At 46.4% G+C, this 25,143-nt stretch overlaps 1 protein-coding gene across 1 annotated transcript in view; it reads left to right on the top strand.

Moving 5' to 3' along the window:
• Positions 1-21,189: 21,189 nt before the first annotated feature.
• The window catches only part of LOC147458845 (Polynucleotidyl transferase, ribonuclease H-like superfamily protein), a 100,282-nt gene continuing 96,328 nt past the window's right edge, over positions 21,190-25,143 (top strand). The window contains exon 1 of the mRNA XM_086510270.1: positions 21,190-21,266. The gene's annotated coding sequence lies outside the window, so the exon portion shown is untranslated. The remainder of the gene's footprint in view (positions 21,267-25,143) is intronic.

Here is a 25,143-nt window from a genome sequence, read left to right as displayed (position 1 = left end):
TCTGCGGCTTGACACTCTGGTTCATCTGGCGGGCCTGCTGCTTCCGCATCTTTGAGGCTCGCCCTGTATCACCAGCAGAGACAGTTCGGGATCTTTGGCTAGAGCTGATCTATACTCTTAGCAGAGGACAGCTCGAGAGACTCCAGGGCAGCTCCGATCGCATGAGGGAGCGTAGAGAGGCTTTTCTTCGACTCTGGCGCCCTGGGTCTTTTTTCACCATGGTCCACGGTGTGCTCAAATGGCACTACCGTCCACCTGTGTGGCTTTTCCCTCCTCCCATTTCTTGATTTAACCTCATTGTACATATTGTTTTTTTTTTCATTGGGAGAGTCTCCCCTTCATGATTGTTGTAGCCCTCTCTTGTAGAGATGGTTGTATGGGCAGTTTTATTAACTAATAGAAGGATCTTTTTGTTGAAAAAAAAAAAAGAGCTCCATCTCCTTCTCCAAGCTAGTAGAGAAGTTGAGAGCCTACACCAACACTCTTGGCTATGGAATGCAAATCCAACCAAGAGCCATGCTTCAATGCTTAAGCTTACCATCTTCTCCATCTTCATTACTATGCTATTATGTACGCTAGCAAGAAGAGTGATGATAAGTAAGGAACTATTTCTTTTTCCTATGAATGTTTCTTCTTCCTCTTCCCTACCCTTATTCCCCGCTAGCTCTCTGCACCCTTGAAGGTGTTTGAGGCCTTGGGATCAAGGCTTGGGATAGTTAATGCTTTTTGCAAAGTTTATGTTATGCTCGTGATGCATGAAGCTTCCCATCTTCATTGCATCACCTAGGTCACAAGGAACACAAAGATTTTATTGTACCAAGTCTCTCTTGATGGAAGAATCTATATTACAAAAGCCTATTGGAGGGGAGACCGGCTCCACATAAATCCGGTCCTTAATTGTTGTCAAGTTCTCTAAACTCTCTCTCTTGCAAAAGTATTGTTCATGCCAAGGTAATTAAGTACTATGATTATGTTGCTACCATCAATTAAGTTCACCCTCCATGTTCTCAAAGTTAATTCTCTTAATTCCGCTATTCTCAAAGTTCATAGGCCATTTCTATTACATTGGTATTAGAGCTATTGGTTTCTCTTTTCTTGCTTAAGAAGAGAGGTCCTTAAGTTGTCCATGAAAGGTTGGGCTTGTTTATTGCAATAGGGTAAGTGGGATAGGGATCTATTATCTTGGTTGAGAAGGACTTAGTTTGAAGTACACCGTTGGGAACTATATTCTTAATTATAAAACCTCTCGGGGCTTGCCTTTGGCTTTACCATTATTGAGCTACGAGCAAGCTCAACAGGAACCATAATCAACCGAGCAATGGTAGACCCTCTCTACTAGTCTTTGCAACTAACAGTGTTAAACCACGGGTATGGTTGCTTGAGAACTGATTTTCAAAGGTAAAGAAGAGTAGTGACTAAGGTTTTTGAGGGTACCAAAGCACAAAGTATTCTCTATATAAGTATAATTAGCATGGCTGACAATAACCAAGAGAGTAGAATGAACATTGATAACTTTGATTTTGCACATGAAGGTGCTAATGATGATGCCCCCTTGTTTGTCAATTATCTTGTTACTAGATTGCAGCAAGCTATGGGCAACCCTGCTTTGCAAGCCGAAGTTACCGAACAACTTCACGCTTATGGGATTTCCCTTCCTCTTCAAGAGGAGAGAGAGCTTAGGAGGCCTCTTGATGAGACCCCCAAAAGAAGACTTCCCCTTACGAGAGGAGGATTCCAAAGAACAAGAAAGTAATGAATCCCTAAGTTCCTCTGAAGATGTGGCTCCACGAAGATGGCGGTTTAGACGGTCGCAAACTCCTCCCAAGAGGAAACGGTCAACCCACAGTCCTTCTCGTCACTACGAAAGGAAAGAGAAGAAACAAAGGAAGAAAAGGGTAAGAAAAAGGTCATTTCTTCTCCTTCTTCTTCATCTTTCTCCTCTTCCGACGAAAGCTATGGCTATTCTCCTAGAGAATACAAGAGGGTAGGACATCGTAAATCTTACCTTGCATGATGAAGGTCACAAAAGCTCAAGAAGTTCAAAGAGGGAGGAAAGACTATCTCTTTTCTCACCTATGATGGCATCTTTGGTGCTACTGACAAAGTATTGGTCTTCATCCAACAATTTGATGTGGCCTTTGGAGACGAGGGCTTCACGGAGTCCTCCAAGCTACGCCATGTAGCTATGCACTTTCAGAAATCGGCTCGTCAATGGTGGGCTAGCCTTCGTGGCAATGGCAAAGCCCCAAAGACATGGGAAACTCTACGAGTTTCCATCATGAAGAAATTCCTTGCAAGCGATGCAAAGGACAAAGTGCTTACCGAATGGTGCAGTTTGAAGCTTCTCTCTCATGAGTCTATACACAAATATGTAGACAAGTTTTGGGATTTACATCTCAAGGCTACTGTCTTTCAAAAGATGGACTTCGCCGAGAAAAAGCAACAATTCTGTGCAGGATTACCTGAAGAGATGGCAGAGTACGTCAACTCTCAATGGCCTCGTTCTATCAGGGAAGTAATCCACCACACTACGGTTGCTTTGCGCATCAATTTCTAACAAGGGGCTAGACGGAATGTCAAGCCCATGGAAAGCAAAGACAAAAGTGATGCAAAGGGGAAAACCAATGCCCAAAATTTTTCCCAAGGCAATTCCAATAACAACAATCTTGTTTGACCCTGGCTCTACTCACAACTTCATATCTACGGAGTTGGTTGAATCCGGCCCCTGGGGCGGTAGGCTTTGGCTTTCACTCGAAAATCTTTACTTTACTTTAGACACACACACACACACACACACACACACACACACACACACACACAGAGTACTTTGCAAAAGGAACGTGCGACGGGAATTAACACTTAAGTACACACGGCTCGGAAGCTAGAATGCTCCGAGCAGACGTTGACAACCTGCAGGCCCCAAAATTGGCACCCCTTTGGGTATTTCTTTATATATTAACAAAGGGAATAAAACCTGTGATTTCCTACGAGTTGTCCCGCATAATCCGGGCTGAAAACCACCTGTTTTGGCCCGATTTCGGCAGCATAACTGTACTAGGACGCTTCACAGACAGTATCCCCATGCAATAAATGACTTTCCCGATGCATATGGACACTTTGCAAAACCTGGCGAGAATCTGCAGCACGCTGAATTCTCTGTTTTCTGCCCTGAAAATGTGCCAAATCACCTCTACAGCGGTCCCCTCGTGTCCCTAGACCTCTTGGGGGTAATTGGGACGGTTTAGGGCCGAAACTCTATACCTGCAAAATACACAGCAGGCTGTATTTCCGTGTTTTGGGCTCCATTTCGCGAGCCGGTCGCATCCATAGCAAGTCCTCGAGCTCCCGCACGTGTAGGGCTACTTGCCCTTTGAATCGGACGATATTTCTCACGTGAAACCTTTCCAAATTCACCTGTACCTGCGATGGGATTAGCAACTAGCTAATCCAGTACCTGTGCAAGAGGCTCTTGCCTTGGCAATCGCGCATGAACCCACACAACTGTACATAGGTCAAATGAAAAGCCCTCTTGTGGGGCATCACATAACTCCACGTAGGGGCGAGAGAGAGCGGTGTGTAGTGTGTAGGTCATCATTCCTAGCACCACACTGTACATAGAGTGGAAAGCAAGCACTCCATAGCTCTTAACCTGTGACAGAACTCTCAAAATGAGCCTCCCAGCTATAAATTCAGCGCTACCTTCTCTTGCATGAGAAAAGTGCACAGAAATGTGCCACTTGGTGCGTTTACATGCTATTTCTCGTTTCGGGGTTGCCGGCTAAAAATCTCCCGATTGGTTGCCCAGTTGACTTTGCGGCAGAGTTCTAAAATGTTCCCCTTGTCATTCCGAGGTAATGACGCGAACACATTTCATGGCCCAAAATAGCAGTTCCCTAATTTTTAGGAGATGCTTCCGTTGGGCTCCCACTGGTCTTCTGACCATCTATCCCCATTGGGACCGCATCCAAAAATGCAATGTGGCCCAACTGTCGGGTATTTTCTTTTGGTGATCCCACCTTGGCTTTATGCCTTAATTGAGTTCACTTCCTAGTATCCACCAACTTGCTAAGTGCGACAGGGGGACCTACATGATCTTGAACTGAGCCTAGACACCCTCTTACTATACGAATTCCAGTGCCGATCCACTTCCTGTCTGCGGGTGAAACTACCGTTCACACTGGCCATACAATGTCCGACCATTTGCAACTTCAAAAAGAGGGTCTCAAAAATAAAACAAAAATCATTGGAAAGAAACCAACAACTAAGGTTAGTAGTTGCCACGTCCTCGTGACATAGTTAACAGTTACCACGTCCTCACCAAGTTGGGCATTCAAGCTTTTGAGATGGGAGATACCTTAACGGCCGACACCGCTTTCAAGGGACAACAAGCCTCCGTAATTCCCTTGATTGGGAAGTCGAGGCTTCATGTTTAAAGCTATGTTGACAAAGAAGACTTCTTTATCTCTCCTCTTCAACATGAGGATGCTATCCTAGGGGCACCATGGTTCAACCGCAAAGACTACCTGCCTGCCGAAATGCCCAGCCGTTCCGAGACGTTCCGTACACCTGAAGCCTGCCAGAAAGCCGTTCCGGCATTCTAGGCCCTGTAGAAGCCGTTCCCCGGTAACGCCCTGGGCCTTCCAAAAGCAGTTTACATGAAAAGTGTCAAGTCTAAAAGCATCCTGCCCGAAAAGCTCGCACCAGAAGCTACCAACGCAAATCGCGGAAATTCGGCCTGCCACGTCAGCAACGCAAATCACGAGCATCCGTACAGTTGCCACGTCATCATCCTTCTACGCAATTTTTCGGGATGAGAGAGTGGGCCTGCTTTATTTTTAATTCCTTGTGTCCCTAGGCCCCATAGGACAGGGTCCCATAAGTTGGTGGGAATGGAACTCTACAAATAGGCCACTGGGCAAGACTTGAAAGTTGGTAAAAGTTCTTCTGCATGTTTCAAGAGGGATTTGACCCCTCTCTGTCCGGAGTTCGTCTTAGGTAATGCCATGTTCTCACTTTGTGACAACCTCACTCTTGGAGAATATGGTGATGTCGTTGAAAAAGGTGCACGATGACCTATACTCTCTAAAAATCCCGTCCATCATTCTATTGAACGTTGCAGGAACATTTGTGAGACCGAAAGGCATCACCAAATACTCATACAATCCAAAGGACGTCCTAAACACGGTCTTGTATACATCTCGAGGAGTGATTCTCATCCGAGGATAGCCACTTTTCAGGTCGATTCTACTAAACATGTAGAACCTTGTAGCCTGTCAAGTATATCATAGATCTTGGGTATTGGAAACCTAATCTGGATGGTGATTTTGTTGATAGCTCTTTGGTCAATGCACATTCTCCAAGACCCATCTTTCTTTAAAACTAACAACACTGGCGAACAGTAAGGTGATGTACTGGACTAAATGAGACCCTTCTCTAGAGGCCCTTTCACTTGGTTCATAATTTCCTCGTTTTGGGCTCCGCTAATGCAGTAAGGTGGCCGGTTCGGTGGCGTGCTGTCGGGAATCAAATCAATGGTATGATCGTCAAGACGCTAAGGAGGTAACTCTCCTAGTAAGTCTTCAAAGAAACAATCAGCTTGAGCTTGCAGAAAGTCTTGTCGTTTCTTCTCAAGTTCGAACAAATTCGACGTTTTATTGTCATCTAACTCATGTAAGTAGATCGAGTAAACAATGCAAGTGGGATGGGCTCGCCCTTTGATTTTACATCAAGTAGCATATCTCTACCCTTCTCATTCTTCAAAGTCGCTTTCCTCGCCTTGTAGTCCACCACTGAGCTGTTCTTGTGAAACCAGGGGACTCCCAAAAGGGCGTCACACCCCTCCAAAGGCATGATGTAAAAGTACTCGTGCCCTAGATACCCCTGACAATGCAACTGTAGTTTGCCTACAACAGGTGTAATGGCAACATCGTGTCCTAGTGCTGCTAGGATTGCCTCAACTGGCGGCATAGTCACAAGGGACGCATTCCGAGACGGGGGAACGGGGGACGGGGCTGAAATGGATTTTTAGTGTAAAAAAGAGAGCGGGATGGCAAGTGGGGACGGAAAAGTGGGGACAGGAAGCCCGAAAAAGGGCGTCCCCTGTTACTATGACTGGCGGTCCCATTTCCTCTGATATAATTCCAACTGGAGCCACCAATTCAATCGAGATGAAGTTGGCATTGCTCCTCTGTCGAAGAAGACGAGGGATTATTGATCTTGTACTTTGCCCCATGCTCTGTAGAGCTTCGTACTTTCGTCCATTTGTTCAAGGTCGGTCCCGCTACCAGTCCTGCTTTTGTCTTCCCTTTCTTTGTTCGCTCCTTTGCTCCTTTGGAACTCTCTGGCTTGTCTTGTGACTGATCTTTAGATGCTTTGTTAGGCCACCTAGCAAGCACATGCCCTGTTCGGTGCATCCGTAACATTTACCCTCTTTGTAGTATTCGGCAGCGTTGCTCTGCTGACAATCAAGGCCGTGCAGGTTTCTTTTTTTGTTCCTCCTTTTGTTACAGTTGTTCGATTCTTGTCCGGTCTGAACTGCTACAAGCTTGTCTGAAGGATACGTAAGAGTGCTCCCATGCATTGCAAACCCTTGTTTGGCATGTCCCATTAGTCGTTGCATGTGCCACATCACATGGCATTTTTGCACCCCCACAGTGGTTCATCCTACATTCATCGTACAAACCAGCTTGATGTTTACATAGCCTACACAATGTCACTTCTCTTTTGTACTTCCTCTAGGAGATAGGCCATTGAGCATCTCTCGAGGTCTCTAATGTACACAGAATAAAGCCCCTTTTCTCCCCCCCCCCCCCCCCCCCCCCCCCCCCCCCCCCCCCCCCCAACACACACACACACACACACACACACACACACAGAGAGAGAGAGAGAGAGAGAGAGAGAGAGAGAGAGAGAGAGAGAGAGAGAGAGAGAGAGAGAGAGAGAGAGAGAGAGAGAGAGAGAGAGAGAGAGAGAGAGAGAGAGAGAGAGAGAGAGTGCTGCACGAACCCTGCCCCTGACACGAACCCTAACTGCGAACCTGCTGCGCGAACCCTGCCCCTGACACGAACCTGCTGCTCGAACCCTGCCCCTGCTGCGGGAATTTGCTGCCTGCGCGTGGTGAACCTGCTGCCTGCGTTGCTCTGCCGCCAGCCCGAAACCCTAACTGCACGACCTACCGCTTGCCCGAAAGCCTAACTGCGCGACCTGCCGCTTGCCCGAAACCCTAACTGTGCGAAACCCTAACTCCCGAAACCCTAATTGTGTGAAACCCTAACTGTGGGCTGTGCGCTTTTGCCTACTGCCTGCGAGAGAGAGAGAGAGACAGAGAGAGAGAAAGAGAGAGAGAAAGAGAGTCCAAGCTTCACTTTGGGTCCTGCTTTTATCATTTGCCAGTTTCGCCCGTTCTTCATGGCGGCTTTGCCGGTCTGGAGTGCTCCTCATGGCGCTCCATCACCACTTGCCTGTCGCGTGGATTGCATTGGCGACCTATTGACACGCATTGACTCCAAAGTACAACACTTGGCTCAGCATGCCTTAGTTGGCCGGATGATTGGACAGTCTCCACCCCGATCTTCTATCCGTGATTGGTGTCAGACTGCATTGGGCACTACTCAGGGATGGATCTCGGAGCTTACACTCCTTGGCAGAGGCATATTCATGGTACGTCTTTCAGATCTCGCCACCGCCTCGGCTCTCCTGGCTCGCTCTCCGATACTCTCTGATCGCAGGATGATATACTTGATGAGGTGGTATCCCGAGTTCTCCACTGAGGAGTTTGACAGTTGACACCTTATTCCCAGATTCCCTCTGACGCTCTCCTTCCCGGATAAGCCGCTCCATTTTATCGATGAACATCTCCTTTAGATGATTGCTGCTCATTTTGGCACGGTAGTTCAAGGATCCTGCATCTTCTCATCTGGCCCACCTCGCATTCAGGTCTTGGTGTTTGGGGATACTTCATTACCAGATAGAGTTACTGTGGCTGTGCGTGATCGAGACTACTCTCTCCGTATGGTAGTCACTGGCCGCTCAGGACAGTGCTTACGTTGTCACGAGATGGGACACTTGGCGCGAGATTGCCCCACCCTGCCACGACACCGGCGGCAACAACAGCCGGCCCGTGGCAGTCATGCTCAGCCACGTGGTCAGCGTCAACAGCCGGTTCCACCTTCTTTCCCATCTACTACTCAAGCACCTCAACAGCCTACAGGCGCTCCTCGAGCTCCTGTCCTCCATGTTCCTCCCTCCGCTTCAGCTCCCACTGAGGTAGCATGGCAGACAGTGGGTTGTAATCATTCCTTCCGTCCTCGTTAGCAACCAACAACGCAGCCAGCTCCCAGTGTTACCTCTCCCGCTCCCTCTCAAGTTTCCACCACACCCTTACCCCCTGCATCTCCTCGCCATTCTTCTTCTTCGCGACAGGATCACTTGCCTCTGCTACCAGCTCCTCCTTCACCTGCAGTTCCCCCACCCGCTCCTTCCCCTCTTCCCGAGGTCCCTGTTCCCATGCAGATGGATCATTCACTGCTACTACCTCTCCCTTCTCCTCCTCTTCCTCTCGCACTTACTCTCCCCCCTTCGCCTTCTGGTCTTCCCCCTCCCTCAGCAGCTCATACCTACGTCTCGCGCAGTTTTCTAGCTCTTGCCCTCTTTCCTGGGGCACTCATCGGGCTGAGATGTGCGGTGACTCAGAAGGGCCATTGCGGGTGCAGCTCTATCTTATGCATCACAAGACAGGTTGTGTACCCTCTTTAATAGGCAGTCGCTCTAAGCCTACCATTCATTTTTCCTTCCATTCCACGCTGCTCAGGAATGGACCGAGGATCAGGTTCTACATTTTGTGCACGCACAGACTATGGCTCAGCTTCATTTATGGTTGTCTACTTCCGCTCCTGATGTTTTGTCTCCTCACTATCCTTCATGTATTGGTGCTATGGAGTGGAGTGACGTTTATGCTTGCTATTCATTGCCTATGGTCATTCATGTATCCTCAGATGTGGTGCTTCCTATGTCTATGCGCATTTGGGGTGTCAAAGCTGCAGCATCGGTAATGCAATGTAAACAAGCTGAGGTACGCAGTTGGTGCAATGAGACACCATATCTTAGAGAGGGCTTGCGGGTAGCTTTCTTACCGCCTGAAGCTCACCCCTTGGATGGCCCAACTGCCTCCAAGAAGATGCGCAGTTAGTCAGATGCTATTCAAACTCGTTCATGCAATCTATGGATTTACATGTAGTTTCTTGGAATGCTAATGGTTTACAGACTTCTCAGGTAAAAGGTTCCCGTAAGCTTTTACTTCGCAGAGATTTATACACTCATGTAGTGGGCACTGTGGATATATTGCTAGTACAGGAGCATAAGATTGCCACTCCCTTTGGCAACCTCATGCCCTCGGGTGCCCGCACTTTTTGGGAGCTTGCTCTGGGCCTGCATGGACAGAGTTGTGGTGTATGCATCTCAGTGGGACCACGTTACTTGGCCTCAGTTCAGCAGCATGGCACCCTTGTCGCTGGCAGAGCAGTTTATGTTTCTATTTGGATTTGGGAATCTATCATTGGTTTTATGTCAGTCTATGCACCCACTACTCCTCGGGAGAGGGCTACATTTTGGTCCTCTTTGGCTGCTGTTCTACCTATTGTAGACTCTTGGGTTGTTGGAGGTGACTTCAACAACGTTGAGAGCGAATCTGATTGGCGAGCCATCGCACCTCCAGTTCTATCATCCATCTCTCCCGATGAGCAGCGAGCTTGGGATCGCTTTCTTCTAGCTATTCAAGGTGTTGACGCCTGGCACATACCGTCTTTTGGTCATCACCCTGCTACACTTCATTACTCTTGGGGGTTTCAGGGACAGCAGGGGAGATTATTAGAGCGACTTGATCGTTTTTACATTGGCCCTTGGGCAACAACTCTAGGCGGATTCACTACTATATGGAGAGGGACCAGCCTCTCAGATCATTTACCCATCTCATTGTTTATCTCCTTCACTAGATCCTCTACACAGAGACGAGGCTACCGCATCCCTGACACTGTTCTCACCACCTCAGTATTGCAGCAGCAGATTCGTGACTTATGGTCCACGGATGCTTCTTATTGTGGACCCCCTGGAGAGTTTCTTGCTCATTGCATTACTCAGTCTAGTATTCACTGTCGTGATTAGACCGCTATTATTCATCGTCAGTTGAGAGTACGGGAGTCTGATCTTCACATCCCTCTTGGTTCCACTCAGCGCTTGCTTGAGGAGTGGCCTCAGGATGCATACCTCGTTGCTAGACAGACAGAGCTCACAGAGGAGATTCGTCGCATACAGAATGCTAGGTCTAAGTTCACTCATCATGCTTCAGTATCTCATTGGATAGCTAAAGCTGATCGAATGAATAAAGACTTCTTCGCTGCGCATAAAGAACACCCTCCTGGCACCACCCTTCGGACTTTGTGCGATGCTCAGGGGACTCTACATATTCATCCTGATGTTATACTTGATATGTCTGCAGATTATTTTGAGACATTGTTCACTGCTGATGTATGCACTACTGAGGTTTTACTTGCCCGTGAGCAGATCTGGCATCACATGAGACACCGTTGTACAGACACTATGGCAGAGATCTTGTTGGCACCATTCACACTTACAGAGCTCCATGTTGCTATAGAGAGTCTTGATCCATCCTCCTGTCCAGGAGAGGATGGCCTCACTAGAGCTTTCTTTTTGACATATTGGGATGTATTGCATATACCACTGCTTCGCGGTTGTCAGGACATCTTTGCATCAGGATATATGCATCCGGATCTTTGTTCAGGTCTCATATCTCTTATTCCGAAGGGGGGTGACACCACTCAGCTCTGATAGTGGAGACCTATTACCCTACTCCCTTCGGTCTATAAGATATTAGCGTTAATGATCAGCCATCGCTTGCGGCCATTCTTACCAGATATTATTCATACTTCTTAGACAGGCTTTGTCATGGATCGATGCATCCTGGATAATATCTTCACTTTTTATGAGGCAGTAGAGTGGGCCAGATCATCTTCTGAGCCTCTCGCTTTTTTCATCCTTGACTTCGAGAAAGCATACGATCGTGTTGAGTGGGACTTTCTTGAAGGAACTTTAGCCAGGATGGGTTTCCCTTCGAGATGGATCTCAAGCATTTCCGCTCTCTTCAGGACTGCCAGCAGTGCTATTACTATTGGTGGCCGTGTCAGTCGCAGTTTTGAGCTTTCTCGATCTGTCCGTCAGGGATGTCCTCTAGCAGCATATCTGTATCTGTTTGTAGAAGAGACTATGTCCGACTTTCTTCGTGCTCAGAGTCATGCATTCTGTGGCTTGACCATGCCAGTACCTACAGCTCCATACCTTATCGATCAGGAATTTGCTGATGACACTATACTCATGTTACGCTATTTGCTAGCTGTAACAGACTTGGACACTCCAAGTCAAGAATCAATCGCGACAGCACCAAATAACCACTTCAAAACAATTCACAGATCACAATAGATTTGCACTGGCCCGGCGGAGTTCGGATGTGATCAAAAGCTGAGCACTCTAGTAGTGTGTGGTACTCAGACTCTCGAACTTGCAGTGAGCATAATGTGCACAATCGATTTGACTCTTCTCCATTGCCCCAACGCCCTATCTCGCATCGAAGGAAATGGGAGCTAAGCCGAATTGCTGCGATAGTGCGTATCGCGGACAAGGGAATAGGCTCAAGCATGTAAGTGTGAGTACGGTTTCCTCTCTCAGCGAAGAACATGGTTTTGTAGTTGGGGGCAATATAGGTGGTGTAATGTATGAAGCGTGACCCACCGGATTTCTCCCAAGCCGTAATACATTGGCGTTGTAGAAAAGCTTCATTCACTTGAGAGTCAATTGAAGCATCATGTAGCAAGTGCAATGCTCATAGACCACCTCAAAGCATAAAAATCAGTTTTTATCATAGTAGGCTTCATACGCGTATGAAGTCTCACAGCCAGTTTTGCACAAGAAACACTCAGAGGTAATCACAACATCATTCTGCATACCCTCTAGAAGCAATACACAAAATTTCATGAAATTTGGAGCTTTTACAGGCACCCAAGAACCAAAGAACGCAAAGTCTCAGCCTAATCTCAATATTTGGCTTTAAACTTATGAAAGATGCTCCAAATCATGTGAAATTTTGTGCACAGCATATACTTAGCCCAAATATCTTATGACTATGCTCAAAATTGCAATATGTGAAAATAGACTTTATACACATATAAAGACTAACTCGGCTATCAGAGGGTGCTGCTCACAAACTGATTATCCAAGCCTATAAAATATATAATGACAAGACACTACATCAAATTTCGACCAAATTGGGAATGTATTGGTCATCCATCACTTCAGTTTCAAAAACAAAGTGTCTTAACCTGAAATTATGGCATTAAGCTCAAGAACTCTTATCCAGTTTCATTTGGGCACCTATCACAGCAGTTCCATGCCTAGAGATATTGGCCCCAAAGACTGGCGCCCCTTTCGGTATTTCTTTTTATATCAATCAATCATCAAAGTACAAGAGAGCGGTTAGGGTTTCACTCTCAAACTCTGCGTCCAGATGCTCTGAGAAGTGAAGCCCTCACCACTTATTTAAAGATACAAGGGATGCCCAAGAGCAGAGCCCCAAAAGCTTTTAAAATAAAAAGCATCAGTTCTCTCTCTCTCTCTTAGAGAGTCTTTTCTCTTTTTTTAATAAAAAAAAACAAAATTCGCGTCGCTCATCATTTCAAAAAAAATTTTAATAATTTTTTTAAATTTATTTTAGAGCCTCCGCGATTTCCAAAAATTAGGGTTTCTGGCAAAAATTAGGGTTTGCAGGAATTTTAGGGTTTCTGCTGTCCGCCACGTCATCACTTTGTGACACTAGCTGCTCTTGAAAGCATTGTAATCGACCGCAATTACGCCTGCAAAACCAACAAAAGCCATAAACCGTCTTAGCAGACACTGACTGTTAGTACCTACGTACTAGGAACACACATCTAGCACATGTACAAAATCGACAGTCACATCACACGACATCACATGACATCACATGACATTCAACATTCATTCGGATCTTAGACCGTGATTTATCGGCAATGTAGCTAGCAATCACATCTAGGTCCAATCGGGACCTCATCGATGTCCGATTGATTAACCCCTATTGCAACCATGTCTATTCGAGATCAATCAGACCAAAATGCTGTTGTCATTTCGTCTATCAGTTCCTGCACTCACAAGAAGTCAAGAACAAATCAGTATCATAATCAGGAATTCCATTTCATAAAGTCATCCAACAGAATACTATTAGCTCTCAGTATCCCTGAAGCTCAAAGAGACATCATTGACTTTAGTATCAAAATCGAGGCATCTGTTGACAAAGGAGCGGAGTGACTCCCCTCTTGTGCATCCCACTGCACCAGATCTTCGGCCAAGCTAAATTCTGGGTTCCGTTTGGAGTAGACTATGCTAAACCAAAACATCGAGGTAAAGTTTCACAATCCGAGGAGTATCTGCTAGGTCCTCCTCCTCCATCCACTTCGCATCAAATGCAGGAAAGTTCTTGAACTTAACCAAGAACCCGCCTTCGGACTTTACCTTTCTTCGTATCCTTATGTGCCAAAATCTGTTCAGGAACAAGGATCTCCTCGTTTTCTTCCACTTCGGGTTGCTCATCAGGCTCCCCATCATCAGGTACATCACCTTTAAAAGGTTTCAAGAGACTCACATGAAATGCATTATGAATCCTCCAAGTATCTGGTAGTTTCAATCGGAAGGAGACATCATTTATCTTTTCAGTTATCTGGAAAGGTCCGTAGTATCGCATACTAAGCTTTGGAAAAAGCCTCTCCTTTCCCTTTTTTTTTCTTAGGCGTGCCTTCTCAAAAGTAAGAGCACCCAATCATCCTCCTTCAGTTTCAAGTCGCGACAATGGCGATCCGCTGCCCTTTTCTGTCGTTCTTGAGACTCTTGCAAAGTCTCGCGAACCTTGGCAAAAGCCGTATCCAAATCTCACGAATATTCATCCGCTTCAAATATCTAATCTTTCGTGCTCAGGAAGGATGGAACCTTCGCAACACTTTCAACAATTTCACATGGCGTCTTCCCCGTCGAAGAGTGTATCGTGTTATTGTAGGAAAATTCCACCAAAGGTAAGTTCTTTTCCCATTAAGTCTTCTTATCCGAGATACAAGACTTCAATAAATCTAAAATCACTGAATTGGAAATCTCAAATTGCCCGTCAGTCTGCAAGTGGAACGATGACGAGAACTGCAACTGCTTGCCAATGTTCTCCCAAATTGCCTTCCAAAACCAACTCATAAATCTGGGGTCTCTGTCGGAGACAATCATCTCAGACGTGCCATGTAATCGGAAAATCATCGTGATCATTCTGTGTTCTCGGGAGATCAAAAATGAAATCCATTTCAATACTTTTCAGGGGCGGATGGGTATGGGTAAAGGCTTTAACAATCCCTGTGCCTTATGCCTGTCAAAATTGACCTTCTGGCATACTGCGCACAACTCTTCCACGTCTTTTTTGAGTCACGGCCAAAAGAAGTATCTCTCTACCCCTTTCATGGTGGTAGCAATGCCTCAGTGACCCGTAAAAGGTGGACAGTGGCATTCAGTCATAACCTTTTCCCTCAATAGCTGTGTGACGCACAACAGTCTTTTTCATCAAGTAGCCTTCCCGAAGGGAGTATCCAGCTACTGTCTCCCCATCCCGTATCCGTGTGAAAATATCTGCAAAATCTGTATCTATGGCATACTGATCGACCATATCCTCGAAGCTCCTATGATGTATCGCGGAAATAGCCAGAACGAGACAAAGCATCTGCCACCACATTCTTTTGTCCCTGCACATGGACAATCTGGAAGTGGAACTGTGACAAGATGTTCGCCCACCGCATCTGCTTTTCCGAAAACTGCTTCTGTGACGAGAAGTAGCGCAAACTCTGATGGTCTGTAAAGACAGTAAAATCCGCTTCGAGTAGGTAATGCCGCCACTGAGTAAGAGCATGGATAATCGCCAAAAGCTCTTTCTCATAAATCTGTGCTGTCATCTCCGGCCAGAGAACAATCGGCTCTCGTAAGCAATGACATGGCCTTCTTGCATCAAGACAGCACCCAGACTACGACCACAAGCATCACAAAATACTTCAAATGACTTCTGCAAGTTCGGCAAAGTCAAAATAGGTCCCGTAGTCAATTTCTCTTTCAATGTCCGAAAGGCAGTCACCTCTGTGGGTCCCCACGAAAAAGGTGCTCCTTTCTGTGTCAAGGTATGCAAAGGGGAAGCAACCTCTGCAAACTTTCGTATGAACCGCCTGTAGTACGAACACAGTCCTAAGAGGCTTCTAACTTCATGGACATTCCTCAAATCGGGCCAATCACGGATAGTCTCTATCTTGGCCGGGTCCATTTGCACTCCTGTTGCTGACACAATGTGTCCCAAAAAGTGTATCTCTGGTAGGAAAAATTCACTTTTCTTTGCATTAATCACTAACGTGTGATCTCGTAATGCCTGAAAGACTTGAAGCAGATGATCTCTGTGTTCTGCCTCATTCTTGGAGAAAACAATGATGTCGTCAAAGAAAGTGCCAACAAATAGCCTGTATTCTCGAAAAATCCTGTCCATCATCCGGTTAAATGTCGCAGGAGCATTGGTTAAGCCAAAAGGCATCACCAAAAACTCAAATAACCCAAAAGTCGTCCGAAAAGCTGTCTTGTAGACATTTCTTGGCGCTATCCTGATCTGATGATATCCACTCTTCAAGTCAATCCTGCGAAAGCACGAGGATCCCTGTAACCTGTCCAGTATATCATCGATCCTAGGAATCGGAAATCTGTTCTTGATGGTGATTTTGTTGAGAGCGCTATAATCGATGCACATTCTCCAAGATTTGTCTTTCTTCAAAACCAACAACACTGGAGAGCAATACGGTGAAGTATTAGGCTGGACAAGACGCTTTTCCAAGAGGTCTTTCACTGGGTTCATAATCTTTTCATTCTGTACTCGGCTCACACGATAAGGTGGCGTGCTTCCAGGTATCAGATCAATGGTTTGATCTTCAGGCCCTCTGAAAAGCAATCGGCATGAGTGTGGAGAAAAATCTTGGCGTTCTTTTGATCATGTCAAAACATATTCAACCTTTATCCAGCGTTCAATTCTCTCCCAAAAGAATGAGTAAGAAACTGAAGTTCATCAAGTACAATCTCTAAGCCCTTCATTTATCAAAGTCGCTTTCTTGGCCCGGTAGTCAACCACGGCGTAGTTGTTGTGGTACCAAGGGATCCTGAGTAGAATGTCACTCGCGTGCCCTGAACACCCCTGTCATTGCAAACAAAGTTTGCCAATGCTCGGTGTAATGGCAACATCCCATCCGGGTGGCAGTCGAACTACCTCTGCCTGTGGCGTCAGTCTGTCGGGCGTAATTCCAAATCGAGCCGCCAATTCCAAGTGAAAAGAAGTTGGCCTTGGCTCCTTCAAAAGAGCTTCGTGATCCTTCACTTTGCCCCAAAAGCGGCAAAGTTTGTACTTTCATTCATTAGATTCGGTGCAGGTCCCATGCCATGTGGTACCAGTTTTGCTTTTCTATCTGCCTTTTCTGCCACATTCCTCAGCTGCTCTCGAACTCTCAGACCTGTCGTCGTCTTTATCATTCTGTTCTTTCTGTGCCTTATTAGGGCACTTCGCGGAGATATGTCCCTGTTCCCCGCATCCAAAGCACTTCCCCTCTCTGATGAAGCGAGCTCTCTCCTCAGGAGTAAGCTTGGGTCGTGCATCCTTTTTCTCTGGGTTGCTCTTTTTCTTTCTACTTTCATTCCCAAAAGTCTGTTCGGCTCGTTGTGTTATGGCCTCATCTGTGTGGTAGGTCAGACTGCCAGAGTGAATGGCAAAGCCCCGCTTCGCATGACTCATCAACTCCTGATAGAAGCTGACTTCTGTTCCAAGCAGTGATCTCGGATCTCTGTAGGTAGACCCAAGGTAAACCGCTCAATCTGTTCTCTGAACGAGATCTTCTTGAATGAAGAGGCAGGTAGAAAAGAGCTCCAGAATCTTTCACAGTAAGTATTTACTGGATCGCTCTTGGTCATCCGAAGATGGTTCCAAGCAGCTCGTATATCTCGTTCATATTCTTGCGTCAACCAAGAAGAAATAAAAAGCTTCTTAAATTTCAGCCATTTAACTGGCGCACTCTGGTTTAAAAGAAGCGTGGACCACCAAGTACGAGCATTCCTCTTAAAGTAAGAGGCAGCTCTCCGAATCTTGGAGTGCTCTGAACAGCGTCCTCCCACGAAAGCAATGTCAAACTGCTGTATAAAAGACAAAACCTTCGAAGCATCTGAGTATCCTGAAAAAGTATCAAACTTGATTGAGTGGCCACCTTCCTTAAACTCTCGGACTTTCTTGCTTTTATCTTCGAGAAAGTCATACTGGTTGGCTTTGTAAAAATTCTTCTTGTTCGCATAAAAGTTTCCGTTGTCAGAGTCTGAACTGTCCGTAGACGAGTCCTCTGTAGAAGTGTCACTCACTGTGCGAGACTTAGACTTCCTTGCCTTTTTCTTGTCCTTTCCGAAGCGTTGTTTCTTGCTTCGCTTTTTGCTTTTCCTGTCTTCTTCGCTCGAGTTTGAAGAGCTAGAAGAACTGTCAGAAGAAGAAGAAGAAGAACTGGGTAGGTCTTCAAACTTGACGCGCTTCTTCAATTTCTTTGCCTTGTCAAATGTCAACCGACGACCCAAATATCCCGGGAAGTCAGTGCCTTTCTTCTGCTTTTTGCCGTGCTTTTTGCCTTTCTTTTGCACGTCGAAAAGTTGAGCAATCCATGCATCAACCACATTCTCCAGTTCCTTCTCCGTATATTTCTTGGAGGCAGAAGGTTTCTTGAGAGCGGGTTTTGGGAGTGGTGTTGTGGTTCTTTGCCACTCCATTTGTACCTCTTCCAAAGAGGTCTGGTTCATATATTTTGCCATCTTTGGGACCTTGGCAAAATTGAGCATCATCTTTGTTGCATCGCCAATCAATTGACGATGCTCCATCTCTCTTTGCTCTGCCGGAGTAGGGCGAGGCGGGTCATACTCTTTGTCTGAATCTTCGTTGTGATCCCAGCCCGCATCATGGAGATGCAGAGGGAGTCGACTGATCATTTCCTGAAGCCATAGGTGGCGCGGAAAAAAAATTTGGGGATTGGATTTCTCATAGAAGAGAAATCGGCCGTGCTCTGATACCATTGTAACAGACTTGGACACTCCAAGTCAAGAATCAATCGCGGCAGCACCAAATAACCACTTCAAAACAATTCACAGATCACAATAGATTTGCAATGGCCCGGCGGAGTTCCGTGCCTAGAGATATTGGCCCCAAAGACTGGCGCCCCTTTCGGTATTTCTTTTTATATTAATCAATCATCAAAGTACAAGAGAGCGGTTAGGGTTTCACTCTCAAACTCTGCGTCCAGATGCTCTGAGAAGTGAAGCCCTCACCACTTATTTAAAGATACAAGGGATGCCCAAAAGCAGAGCCCCAAAAGCTTTTAAAATAAAAAGCATCAGTTCTCTCTCTCTTAGAGAGTCTTTTCTCTTTTTTTAATAAAAAAAAACAAAATTCGCGTCGCTCATCATTTGAATTTTTAAAAAAAATAAAATTTATTTATTTATTTTAGAGCCTCCACGATTTCCAAAAATTAGGGTTTGCAGGAATTTTAGGGTTTCTGCTGTCCACCACGTCATCACTTTGTGACACTAGCTGCTCTTGATGCTATGCGGGAGGCCCTAGGGGTTTTTTGCATTGCTAGTGGCGCACGCATTAATTGGCATAAATCCTATAGGTTACTGGTTGGCAGTGATGACATACCTACCTGGGGGGTAGCTGATGGTTTCACATGGCTGCAACCGGGTCAGACATGCAGATATCTGGGCTTTCGGGTTGGATTTGATGTTACCTCACAGCAGTAGTTTGCACCCGTACTTCAGTCTATTCGCAGAAAGCTATGCTATTGGTCTTCACGTCATCTGTCGTTGGCTGGCCGTGCCTTGGTCGCCAACCAGGTCATTCTGGCTACAGTATGGTATACGGCTTCTTGCTGGATGTTACATTCTGGTGTGATAGCTCCGCTCCGCCGCTTAGCGCAGAACTTTTTATGGAGTGGCACAGATGGGACTACTGACACCCGTGCTCGGGTTCGTTGGTCCACGATTATTCGTCCTAGGTCAGAGGGAGGCCTGGGCATTATTGATCCAGAGTTACAAAGCCGCGTCCTTCTTACCAAGCTTATTGTTCGGGGTCTTTTTCCCGGACAAGAACCTTGGAAGATGCTTCTTCAGGCCGCTCTTTGCGCAGTGACTCCACGACTTGGCACTAGAGATGGTCATACTTGGCAGACAGGGTATCGGTTTCTCTTTACTAATGCTCCCTTGTCCACCGCCTCCCTCTCACCCTTCATCCGATCGCTCCTTCAGATTTGGGTTTCCATGCGACGGGCTATCATACGCTCACCTCCCTCATGTTGTGAGGAGATTGAGCGCCAGCTTCTCATTTGGAATGCTGCAGTTCTTGATTCTTCGGTTGATCCACCCCGTCAGCTTGGAGAGAGGACTCACATTGATTGGGCTGCCTGGGACACTGGCCATGCTGCCTCTATGTGGTTGTTTCATGAGACACGTATGCTGGATGCTGATTTTGTGGCAGAACATTATGACATTGGTCACGGGGTGACAGACAGATTGCTTGAGATTGATTCCGCCGTTCCTTCACAGTGGGATGCAGTCATGAGAGGCACGATTTAGATGCCTCCCCATTGTGGCTGGGAAGGCCTCTTTGCTCAGAGCACTCTCTTATTAGCTCGTTTAGACACCATGCTATTCACAATTGATACTAACCAGTCTCAGGGGATTCATGCTAGATTGACATATGATGCCACCTCTCCGCACCTTGCCCTTCCCGGAGCTCGATGGGAGGCCATCAGAGTAGTTGGCTCCCGCGTGAAGCGTCGTTGTGTTGACCCTCATTTCGCTTCCGCTGATGCTGCACTTTGGAGGCTTTGGGTGTGGGAGGGTCGTGCCCTATCTCAGCTTTATTGGAACCTAGGCGAGTGGCATTGGCCTTACTCTGACCCCACCGGTGCACCTGTATCCTTCTTTGAGTACACTGTCAGGATTGGACGGTTAGCATTGATGAGACAGCAGCCAAAGCAGCCCACTCGTATGCGTTTTTTGTTACATTCAGGCCTCTCCCATGCCTATCTGCAACAGTTTTGGTCCGCCATCTGGGATTTACATGCGGCTCGTCGTATTTCTTTTTTCATGTGGATGATTGCACATGCGGGACTTCCAGTTGGGACTTGGCAGCTACTATGGGTCATGATCCGTTATGTACTCGCTGTCCTCTGCGACTACTGGAGTCACCTGCACACTGTCTTTGGTCATGCTCAGCTTCCCATGTAGTGTGGCTTGTAGTTTGCTTTCTACTTAGCAGAGTAGGTGTTCAGCATGGATTTCTTACTTGGGGATCTGTCTCATGGTTGATGCCGATGCCCGGCCCCCATCTTTTCTACGAGGGCTCAGACACAGATCCAGCCTTTATGCTCACATCGGCTGGTTATCGGAGAGGTACTTTGGCTATGCTACCACAGATTGCTTGGCAGGGGGATTCTCAGACACGTGATGAAGTTTTTTCAGTCATCACTAGTATTACACTATGGAATGTTTGGAGAGCTCATTGTCTCCACATTCTGAGTGCGGCTCCACAGCTCCTTTAGGATACCCTCACTTCCATTTGGCTGGACATCATTCATACCCTGATTTGGCAGTGGGATTCTTCCTCAGGTACATCTCGAGCAGCCGAGGCTCGCCGCTTTGCCTTCCTTCGGCGTTGGGCACGATCCCCACTCTTCTTCACACTTACAGGTGGCCAGATTACGTGGCATTATGCCCCTCCTTGGTGGTTTCTCCTCCACTCATCACACAGACCACCATGAGATTGTTCTAGTCGAGTTGTCACTATAGTGGCTCTCCTCCTTACATTCAGCTTGTACACCCCACGTGATAGGCTATTTTGGCGTCCGCTGGGGATTATATTGTACTCAGTAATATATAGCCCTGACTTTTTCCAAAAAGAGAGAGAGAGAGAGAGAGAGAGAGAGAGAGAGAGAGAGAGAGAGAGAGAGAGAGAGAGCATATGTGTGTGTTTTTGGGCAGGCTTGGATCTTGAAAGAGATAGAATTCTCGAAATAGCTTGTATCATTACCGATGGGAAGCTACAAAAAGTGCTTGAGGTTGGCATATAATTCTTTATTCCCTTATTTATTTGATCCTAGCTCTTAGAGCATCAAAATTTTTAGTCCCTCTTAGCTCAAGGAGGCGGTTATGTTTGTCACATGAAACTATCAGGCGTCTTGTATTGAGGCCCTTGTTGAAGAGGCCTGTGTTTTAACAAAGAAATTTTAATTGTAGAGAGGTCAATGATTCACATGATCAATTTTCTTAACGCCTTAATTGATGGATTTAATAACCATGCTTGTGTTCCTTTTAGAATCCCGCAAAACGTTTTTTTAAAATTGGTATGTCGGTGTCTCAAATTTTATTTAATTGAAATGTGAAGACTAGTCATGAGAAGAGTTAGACAGAGACGTGGAACATAGAATAGCTTTTCCCATCATCTCCTTTACCACCTATATTGACTTTGAGATCTTACGAGAAGTACACAGAGTGCCTAATGCATAAGTAACGTGGGTCAGGAGGTTACATGTCAAACCAGGCATAGCTTAGAACTCTGGATGCCTATCAAGAGCTACCATCTAAAGTCAGATTTGAAAAATAGTGAGGAACCGGTATGTACATGGTGCATAAAGAGCGTACATATGCTGATATGCTGATATGCTGAAACCGTGAAGATGATTACCTTGTGCTTTTTCTTTCGACCTTGTCAATTTGCTGAGAACCACTTTGCAGATTGGGTGACATTAAGGCAAAGTTTTTGCAAGGCCTTCCAACTTGGTGACTTCCAAGGCAAGGTCGGATGAGTTGAAAACCTAGCGCTTCAACCGGAAGAAAACTTCCATAGCTCATGAGAACCAAGAAGGCCTTGGTGGCAAAGCTACCCCAGTAGCCAAGGGAATACATGGTGAAGAAGTGGGTGGAGAAAGCTCTTCCCAACTCAAGCTAAGAGAGTCTCTCAAACATGATGCCACATTGGACCAGTTTGTTGCTGTAGCCACAAGGATTGAAGGAGCAAGGAGACTGTTTAGAGACACCCTGAAGTAGGGTTGGCCTTCTGTTCTATTGGAAAGTGCATCTGACCCTATGATTTTTTAATGTGGGAAATTGGAGGGGTCCCATAAGTTGGCAGGAACTCCTCTTTAGAAATAGGAAACTCGGCAAGACTTTGCAAGTTGGTAAAACTTCTTTAGTTGCTGCTGCTTCTTTTGCTACTACTTCACTTAGGGTTTAGGCCCCTTGGCCGGGCTCTGCAGGCTGGCTCCGTTCTTCAGTGGCTTGACACGCAGCAGTTTGTGACAGAAATCTTTCCTCTTTAAGAGATTTCTGCAACTTTAATGCCAGCTGTACGGATTTCCGCAAAATGTGCTGGCAGCTTTTGGACCAGTTGCTTTTAGAGTTTGATGCTTTTCATGTAACTGCTTTTGAGAGGCCAAGGGCCTTTAAATATGAGCCAAGGGCTCATTCTCTGGTACGCTCCCGCATAGAGGTGTAGAGGATGGAGTACCGGTGATGTACTGAGTTCAAGCAATATAAAGAAATATCAAAAGGGGTGCCAACGTTGTGGGGCCAGTGCTCTTGGGGTGGAACTCCGTCACTCTCCGTCTCGTGTGTCGTGCATCTCTTTCAGCTTTGTTGTTATTTGAAGTGCTTAACGGTGTTCAATCTGTTCTTTTCCGTTTGCACATGGTGCCCCGTCCCGGTTACAATCTCTCTGTGTTCGGCATGAAAGGTCTCCTGACCAGCTCACAACAAGAGTCTAAGGTTGCAGCGTGGTGCAGTTCACGTAGCTCTCCCAGCCATCCTCCCCAAGAATGCTCTCTTAGAGGTTACTGAAACTTCTGCAAGAAAGGTGGACACAACGATAAAAACTGCTACTATCTCAAGGGGCTTAGACATCTATAGCAAAGCCTTGGCTCCCCCTCTTCAACATGGATTGGCTCTCTTATCAAATATAGTTTCTCCTTATGGCCATCCAGTCAGATTCCGCCCTTGCTGACGAACCCTCCTATGCAAGCTATGCAAGGCGCCTTTCCACCCCAGAGCTTCTACCATGCCAAACACTTTTGGCACCTCAGAGATTCTACACAGTAGCAACCTTTGGTCCTAAGCAGGCACAACGCCCACCCCGTCTGCCTCCCCATCCATCTAACCGCCCGATCTTGTGCTACAGATGTGGTGAGTATGGCCACTATCAAAGCAAGTGTCCTCTTCGTGAGGGGTCTCGACCATGCTGACATTGTCCTGAGGCCAAGGACGATTATAGCAAGGACTGCCCAACGCAAAGAGCCTCATCGTCATCCAGTCTGGGCTAGAGCCAATCTGACTTAACTTTCCCAAAGATCAATATGATAGCAGTGAGCACTACCCCAACTCCTCCTTCCACCCATGCGGTTGCCTCCCAAGACAAGTTGCAGAAGTCTGAAGAACCAGCTGGGGTCCTCACTTGGGCCAAAAGGGCTGCTTTAGGACTGTCTGTTCTGTCTACACCTACCCTTCCGGTAAAGCCATCTAGTAATAGTAAAGGAGAACAAGCCTCTCTGGTGGTGCTTCCTTGGAAACAGTAATAGATCTACAACAGCTCAAGCCACTGGAGAGGACACCTCTAACCAAGCCTACTGCGGAAACCATTCTTAGAAACACCTTTCAACAAGTTTCCCGATATGATCTAGTACACGTTTTTTATTTTGGGTCCTTGAAAAAGAAATCTAGTACACGTATTATACTACGATGTACTATACGTCGTGTCCCGTACCTGGCTACATCTCCTACTTCGATGTACTATACAGCCTGTCCAGTACTTGGAAACATCTCCTTGTGCAGCCATCAAAGTCCTTTATGATCTCTTACCCAACTCATTTTCTGTTGTTGATTTTGGCTAGAAGAACAACAATGACATCATACTTGGAAGACCATTCATGAGACAGTTAAAATGGTCCAGGATTGGGGATATGACCATATTTACCTAACAAATGTGGAGACCACAACTAGGATAATTTAAAAGACCATAGTTATAAGGATGTGACAAGAACTCTCGTTGAAGAGTTCGATTCAGCTATGTTAGCCGGATCTGAACTTCCATCATGGTGAGGTCAGTCCAACTAGCTATGGATGTGTGGTGCTTCAAATTGTGGTAGCTTAAAACGAGAGGAATGTATCCTAGAAAGGGCTTTAGACATTTACTCTTGATTTGGTGGTGGTGCGCCTTCCACAAGTGGAGGGAGGGTTCCCTTTGCTTGTTGACATGCCTTGGTTTAGGCACACTAAAGCATTGCATGACTAGGGTAATGATGCCAAGTATATTCGCACTCCTGATTCTCCCATGAGACCAATCAAGTTGAAAGGTGGGATGGATCTTGTGGCACACCATAGTTCCCTGTCAGTAGAGTCGTCTTCCTCACTCGGCCAGCCTCCACCGCTTGACGGACTTGAAGAAGACCTAAATGGTTGGCTGCCAGAGCCTATGCCCTGTTTTGTAGTCTCCATTCAACCTTTACCTGAAGATGCTCCTCCCGTAGGCTGGCCCCTACCTTGATGCAATAGCATCTGTGGAGGTCCTTGGACTGGGAGAGCCTTTGAAAGATCACAAAAGGGGAAAGAAGACACCTCTGCAACCGCACCTTTTCCGCATCTACACCCTCAACCAAGTCCAAAACACCTGTGTGTAGACAACCTACCCTTTGAGGAACTCCCGGCCGGCTGGCTACAAGAAGAATATGCTGATTTTCACATTGATCAAGACACCTGCTCATGATTTTCACATTGATGCAGACACCCGCTCATGATGTTTCTATGCTCCAAGAAGTTGCTTCTTCCCTGGCACCCATTGTTGCTAGACGAGGTAGTCTGTGTTATGCACTCGTTTAAAGATGGTTTTGCTTGGACCTATCTAAATCTGGGAGTCCATACTATTCCTCTGATCAGTGGGGCTAAGGC

The sequence above is a fragment of the Adiantum capillus-veneris genome, chromosome 4 (assembly GCF_014529385.1).
Source record: "Adiantum capillus-veneris isolate H3 chromosome 4, ASM1452938v2, whole genome shotgun sequence".
Classification (NCBI taxonomy): domain Eukaryota; kingdom Viridiplantae; phylum Streptophyta; class Polypodiopsida; order Polypodiales; family Pteridaceae; genus Adiantum; species Adiantum capillus-veneris.
Note: the sequence above shows the minus strand (reverse complement) of the source record. Positions and strands in the feature narration are given on the sequence as shown.